The sequence below is a fragment of the Dermacentor albipictus genome, chromosome 2, assembly GCF_038994185.2.
Source record: "Dermacentor albipictus isolate Rhodes 1998 colony chromosome 2, USDA_Dalb.pri_finalv2, whole genome shotgun sequence".
NCBI lineage: Eukaryota > Metazoa > Arthropoda > Arachnida > Ixodida > Ixodidae > Dermacentor > Dermacentor albipictus.
Genome location: NC_091822.1, coordinates 84,883,677 through 84,891,632, shown reverse-complemented (window position 1 = coordinate 84,891,632; position 7,956 = coordinate 84,883,677). Strand labels below are relative to the sequence as shown.

At 43.6% G+C, this 7,956-nt stretch overlaps 1 protein-coding gene across 2 annotated transcripts in view; it reads right to left on the bottom strand.

The window, feature by feature from the left end:
- Window positions 1-7,956, bottom strand: part of LOC135901456 (uncharacterized) — a 276,089-nt gene that overhangs the window by 45,720 nt on the left and 222,413 nt on the right. The gene's annotated exons all lie outside the window — the stretch shown is intronic.

Here is a 7,956-nt window from a genome sequence, read left to right as displayed (position 1 = left end):
CACCAAAGACAGCTGCAGGCACGTGTATACTCTAAATAATATCTGTGGATCAGGACGCATCGAAAAACGTTACCACATGGTGCCTAATTTTTTATAGCCATGCTTTAAACGCCAGTAAAATAATGCATAAGCTCATTAGAAGTTCATTAGGAAGACATTACAAAGTCGCAAGAAAACTACTCTGGAGTGCACGTTAGGAAGACATTTCATGCTCGCAAGAAAAACACTCAAGTATTCTACAGAAAGACGGTGGCCAATATGTTATAGAATGACATTAGGAATACATCAGAAAATTCCAAAGAAACTCATCAGAAAGTCAGATGACTGTGATGTCAAAACTCGTCTGACTTTCATATGAAACTCATCTCATATTTTCATAAGGGTGGACATAACCAAAATCTGGATAGCAGCGCGCACTACAAAGCGCGTCGACCACGGCGTTTCAGAGAATAAAAAGGAAATATTGAACGCCGGTGTCCTATTGGCGCCTTTGTGGTGGCACCGCGGATCAGCTGTGGCATGTCGTGAAGGAAGAGTGGGAAGCGCTGCGCGGACGACCGGAGCTAGTGGCAGCGCTCTATGACTCGATTCCAAGGCGAGTAGGACAAGTCATCGCGGTCGACGGCAACTTTTCATCCCCCTGAGGACCTTTTCAACCCACGGAGTGCCATTTTTATCTGCTTCCGTGAATAAGCTTTCACGAGCGACTAGTTTTTTTTTCTTTTTTTTCGATTCGCTTTTCCAGTCATCTCTTCCTGACGGTACTTTTGAAAAGAAAGTTTCATAACGGGCTGTGTATTGTAGTATCGAATTAAAGTTGTTTTGAGAGGCGTCGTTGCTATAATTATTACACCCACTGCTGGAGACAATGCCGCAAAAGCAATCTCGACAGAGAACCCACGCCGGCAGCGAAGCCTGGCGCCTGCAACTTATCGCGCCGGCGTGAAAGAGCGCGCATGGAGCACGCGTTACCGTAGCCGCCGTTGCGGCTCCTTGCGTTGTGTTGCCTAAAATCGAGCAGCGGTGGACGCCAGCGACGTGCAACTAATATGAGAGGTATGGCGAATATAATGGCGTTTTTCACTGGTCGATTCGGAGCAGGATCTTTTGCTCCGCGGCAACGAATCCGAATTTCACTGGTCGATCTGGAGCGCGTTCGCGCGTTCCACTGGTCGTTTCGGATCAACTCGCTCCGCGCCGGATCGCTCTCACTTGCTCCGCCGCCGAGACGCGGATTCGGGCGGAAATGGAACGCGTCACTTCCGCCTTCAAGCGAAATCGGTACCCGGTCGGTACGCACAACATTGTGTTGCTTAGCAAAATGGCTGCGGTCGGTGCTGCTACAGAGCTCGCGTTTAGCGATGAGAGTTCCGCGTAGCAGCTCTTCCAGCTCGGACTACAGCGATTGCGAGATGAAGCAATCACTATACGAAGCTTTCTTTTCAGAGGCATTCTCAGAACCACCGCGCAAATGTCCTAGGATTGTCAGATTCGTTGAGGAAGTTGTGCTCGGATGAGGAGGTAAGCATAGCACCACATAATAGTGCAGATGTCTCGTTATTGTATTTATTAAATATTTGCTTGTTTACAGTTTCGCAGGAACTTTAGATTCTAGAAGTGTAGCGGAGGACCTGATAAGGAGGTTTGAGGACTCCGAGTTCTATCCACGTAGTGATCGTGGCGGGGTCCCTTTCGAAAACCGCTGAAGAGGACGTTCTGATCTTCCTTTGGTAGGTCATCGAGCTGTGTTAAGTATTGTGCGCCTGTTTACTTAACCTTACGTCATGCTTTCTTGAAGTAGTGAAATATAATGCAATTCTTTGGTGTTCGTTTTGTCGCGGCGGCGCGATAAAAACGCACAAGGTGCGTGGTTTAGATCGAGCGGTAGTATTTTTGAATTCCGAGGTCATTCCAAACCTTAAATGTTTACTCGTTTGAAATTCCCATTTCACGCAGAAATCCTGTTCCTGTCTCTATGCATGTGAGGATTGCTGACAGTGCATAAATGTCCAGTATAAGGTCCACTGGTTGCATGCAACACACGTGCACTGATGGGTGTATATGATGAAGAAAACCAGGGAACGCAAGGGCGGTTTTTATACACAGTGTAGCTTTTACAAGCTAACCTGCAGTCTATCTTGCACATTTTTATTACAGATGTTGAAGGATGAAAGTTTTAATGACGTTTGTGCACACACTTGTACATATATCATAGGCATAGCGATAAAAGCAGCCTGTAGTAGCCAGGCTTCCACCCCTTTTTCCGTTCAAAAAGTTGTAAGGAGTGAGCAATACATTGTATACATGGCTAATATTCCTACTTTTGAGGCACAAAGCTTGCAAGCTTTATTATCGTGCATAGCACCTGAAGAGATTGAAGGGCATACCATTATGTGAACGGTTAGCATTTTATTGAAGGTATTACTTTTAACTGGTATTACTTTTTACTTTTTAGCTTACACAGATTCCTCACAAAGTTTGTATACTTTTTTCAGGTTCGCTGCAAACAAGCGTGCCTGAGGTATGTGGCCAGTCGATTCGGCATTTGGGATGCAACGGGATTCAGGATTGTTGAGCGTATACTTGATCATTTAGTGGACATCGCCAAAGAACTCATAATATTCCCAGCAGACCTCAATCAGCTATAGGCACACTTTGAGCAAGTAAGAATTTTAATGATATTTCACTCTTTCATGCCACGCACTCTATTTAGCAACAATAGTCTGTGCCATCATGCTTTCCCTTTACATATCTTGACATCAGTTCCGCTTATATCGTCATAAGTATACCCAGCCCTATTAAAAACAATCCCCATTTAGGCGATATGGCTAGTCATTCAAGAGAAGCACATTCATTCAGTTAAGATGCTTAAATTTTAAATATGTCAGAGATGTTCCTAAATTTCTCTTAATATTGCAGGTGTCGCGTGTGCCCAATACTATTGGATGTATCGATGGCTCCTATGTAAGCGTCCGATGTCCTGCCAAGAAGGTGCGCTCTACATACGTAAACAGGCACAACTGCCCATCGTTGACTCCGTAAGCTGTCTGTGACTACAAGAAGAGGCTTCTGGACGCAATCCGAGCAAAATTCATGATTCAAGGATCTTCAGAAAGTCTAGGCTTGCCGAACGGTTGCCTAGCATTTGTTGCTCTGGGAAGTTCCATGTTCTTGGGGATGATGCTTACCCAATTCGTGATTATCTCATCACATCATTTCGCGACTATGGACGTTTAAATTCAAGACAGCGACCCATTAACCTAAAATTTTCGGCAACGAGAGTCAAAATTGAGAACGCCTGCGGGGACCTCAAGGGCAGGTTCCGCTAGCTGCTGCACTTGGATTTTTTTGTTGTTGATAAGATGGACAAGTTTATCATTGCTTGTTGTGTTTTGCACATCCTGTGCATTAGTTGTGGTGATGTCGATGTGCCACCATATAGTTACGACGCAAGCTCAGCATGGGACTGGCAAGCGCCACCAGATGACGACAGCCAGAACTGCGGCTCCCTGACATCAAGTGAAGCTGCACTGCCTCGACAAGGCGAAGCGAAGCGGGAATGCTTGCTTCAAGCAATGTACATTTGAGCAGGAAATGCAAACTGGTAGCTTCTTGTGTATTATGTAAGAGATAATGTGACTATGTCATGTAAATATTGTAATGCAATGAAATTATAAGTAATCAAGTAATGTATGGAAAATAATTATGAAAACTGGCATGTGCCACAGGCTCGTGCTCTGCGACATGCTCCTTGCACCAGACATCTAAATGAGTTAGCTTCCACAGGGATGAGAAAAGTAGATGCGTGATCATGGCCTAACAGTTAGAACATGAAACGAGCAATAAAGCTAATTGCAAATCTACCATGAAAATCCCATAGTTATCTGTACTTTAAACAGTTTGGTATTCTCAGCATTAATGCTTTATATCCATTCAACTTATTGTGTATGCACAAAAATGCAATTATATCAAGTTATGAACCTATACCAAGAGTTTAACCCCCATCATTATACCCTTCCCCACAATGTACATCACTGGCCTTGTCGTCTACCTTTTTGCCGCACCTTATATCGCAGACAATCTTTATCATACAATGTGTCTCATTATCTCAACATATTTGCTGAAAATAATGTATGTTTAGAAGGTACATCCTGAAATCAGCTGACATCCATGCTTTTGTATTTTGAAACCACTCCTCTTACATTGTGAATAGGCATAAATTATATTGTAAACGTTTAGGTTGACATTATGTATTGTTTTCTCTTTTGTAGTGTGTGAATGCACCATATATTGATTTTCCGTTGAAAAATGTTGCATGCAAATCTTGTATATACCAACCCGTTGCTGTTCATGTGTACCTGGGGCACTGGGTGCTCTCTCAGCTGCCTTTAGCAGCTTTTTGCCCAGTCTCCACTCTTTCATGTAGTGCTTCGTACTGCGCAAGAGGAATAAACTTTGTATCCTATTAAGAAAGAACACTTTTGCAGCTGCTATTTATGAAACGTAATTCAATAAAGCAAAAGGACCTAAAATAATTAAAATTAATACAAAAAGCCACAGTAACAAAATATGGCAGAAGACAATCTTTGTGTAACAGTTTTCTTTTACATTGTCAATACAATGTTCAGAGGGAGGAAAAGTGGTGTTGTGTATACGTATGTGCAATGTTATGCATTGTCAAAGTGTGATTGCTTTATTTTCTTCAAGGAATATGTCCAATACTCTAGTAATGTCAAGGAGCACCATCTTTGCAATAAACATGTTTTTATTGCATTTCAATCATTTTGGTTTAAGCCAAAGCTTCACGCAGAAGGTTCATCTGTTCTGCAGGCATTTGATCTCGCCTCTGCATCTTTTCATGTCGCCGTTCTTCTTTTTTTATGTCTCTCTCTCCTTTTTCGCTTTGCCCTGCGCTCTTCAATTTCTTCGACTTTTTCCAAAAATGCAGTCGTTTGTAGCATCCAGGCTGTACTTGGGCAATTTTTTCTGTCATGGTCTATTGGCTGTTGCTCCTGCTCAAGGGAACAAGCTGCAGTCTCTGTGGAACTAGAAGTTGAACTTGCAGAGCTAGACATTCCATGGCAGACGGACTCTGATGCTGGCAAATGTGGGTGTGTCTTTCTTGACACCACACCGCTCGCATCTCTCACTACCTCTGGTTCCAGGCTGTCATCGAGCCACCTGATCTTCTCCAGCTCATCTTCATAAGGGACATCAGCTGGAGAATTGCCAGATGTGTTATTTTCCACTACTACATTTTTCCTCTTTAGCACTGTTTTGTACCTCGTGCAGCACTGCTCTCCGCTCTTGACCGTACCAGTTCTGCGTTGCAGCTCTACTGCCATTTTTTCGAACGTGGCTTTTTTGTTTCTAATTTATTTTAGAGGGACCACTTGAGGAAAATAAGTGCTATACAAATCAAGCAGCAGCTTTGTCTCCCTGCTTGTCCACTAACACCCCGGAGCTGGAATGTACAACACCAAAATAAATTTTCATCATTCATAACCATTGCACTTGCTGTGCCCAGCACTAACTTTGTTAAGGTAAAGGGCATAATTGCTTCAGCAATGAAGTTTGAGTTGCACCTAAGGGAAAGAAGCAATGCAGGAAGATTGTGTATATGTGTGTCTGTGCAAGCATCCATGTAAATGTAACACAAGATACCGTACATGCAGTAATGTCCTATTAGATGAACTTGCAAAAAGTTCGGGATCCAGTTTAAAGAATGTTGTTCTAACAGGAGCAAACTGAATCACTCTAAACCAAGTACAAGTTTCAACTGTTCATAATATTGGAAAATTTTCTATGTTTGTCTGAAACCAGATCAGCTACATACTGTTCTTGGCTGCCATTTACTTGCACAAAGCATTTCACTTATAGAGAATGATCAGTGGCGATACCACAGACTGGTTTTGTGGGGGACAAAATTGTGTTTTCGAGAAGAAATAAAGGTTAGGCATTGGTTAATGGTGCAGCCTATTCTGAGCAGCAGACTGCTTATTCCAAGCCTGAAGCGAGTTTTGCTGTATCCACATTTGCTTTGGAGCTGTATACAACGAATGATGGTGGGTATCCCCCTACAGCAATTAGCGGATGGGAAAAAAATTCACACAATCTACATGTCGTTTGCGACCTCGTAAGTGTGTTTTTCGAAGCTAAGGAACTTGTTTCGGTGTAAATTTAGAAACGTCGCATAATAAAGGGTCTCTTCAGGAAAGCAACCGTAAGCTCTGCCCCCCTCTCCGCTTCCATTAGAACCAATGGTGATTGTATCGAAAGCATACTTACCACGTGCCCTTACTTACTTCGCCTTTCTTAACTGGCCAGCCCCACTTGCAGGTACACCAACGGATGCAGCTGAACATGTGTTTGATAGTTCAAAAGCAGTAATGTAAATGAACCGTTAAGGTAGATTTAACAGGGCACGAAAATTCTTCAGGCATGATCTGTACATGTTGGTTATTGAGACATTGCCTCCTATACTTTTGTCCATCATTACATTAATTGAGCATTTGTTCTTTACGAAACAAATAGTACAAATGTTACGACAATGGCAAAGAAAAAAAACGTTTTTCTAGCGTCTTCGCAAAAGCCCCTGCCACTAATGTATTTGGCTGCACATATTTTGAATACATTGTTGATATATGAGTTAACGCAGTGAAGTATAGCTCCAAGTGCTCCTCTGGAGGATGCCTGCTCCTAAATTGAGCAGTTCTTGAGTGTGTTTCCTGTGTTTGAATTAGCACTTGAGAAGGCCAAGGAGCTAGCATAAAAACAGTAATGTTCTAGTTAAGTGAAATGAACACCTAAAGCCTAAACTTGGTAAAATAAACACCTAAGCTTAGTATTTCTTCCTCAAAGCCACAGAAAAATAAAGACTTGTAGAGCAGTGGTAAAGGAGAGGGACCCTTTCTGTTTCTTATTTCTGTAACAAAGAGGAAGAGCGGGCGCGCCGGTTGATGAGGGTTTTATAGTGAAAGGAGAACGGTACAATGCGCGGACTCTCCGTGAAAGAAAAGCTTAACAGAGCTCGCCGTAGACAGTAGTTCTGTACAGACTTTTGTTCAGTGCAGAACAATTTGCCATTCATTGAAGATCCATTGTGTTCTTCAGTGGTCGTAGCGTCGGCATCGCAATCGGTAGCACCTTCATGTACAGGAAGTAGAAAAGAAGAATAAAATCTCACGGGCAGAATTGAAAGCAACAAGGTCTGCTAAAAAAAAAACACTTGGGATCGCACGAAGCTCGCCATGCTTTTTCTAAAGAGGGTAAACTCGATATCATCTGCGCATTTCGAGATACACGACAGTGCGCGTGTGTAGCATATAAAACAGTGGGATATTTACAGAGGCTGATACCTGACCACTGTAGACTGCCGATTTCCCCCGGGTGGGTCAGTCCGGGGGTGCCGTCTATGTGAAGCAGAGGCCGAAGGGGTGTGTTGCCTCCGCCGGGGGGCCTTAAAGGTCCAAACACCCAGCATCGGCTCAACCCCCAGGATCCCCTTTTCCCCAGACACGGCTAAGCCGCGCACGGCTACACGCGGGAGGGTCCAACCCCCATGTGCTCGGGTCCGTGGTGTCGCAACACACCAAACGCCTGCTTGCGCAGACGCCCCTGCGGGGCTCTCAATTTGAAGCCCATCTCCCAGTTACTCAGGATTACGAACGGATACGCAACTGCTTGGTATGATGCCGATGTTTTACCTCTCATGTTTGATTTGAATAGTACATCTTGTCAAACACCAGAATTTTGAGCAGCGTGACACATATGAGGCATAGGATGAAATGCCGCGTGGGCTTGTTTTGTGTCCTGTGGCCCTGTTCAACATTCTGCTGTTTGTAATGAGCGATTTCTTGCCAGCATGATTCTTCACTTTTTCAAGACGCATGCAATGCTAAAAGACTCAGCATGGTGGGCTTGAACATGACTCGTAAATGGAATTATGAGGCACTG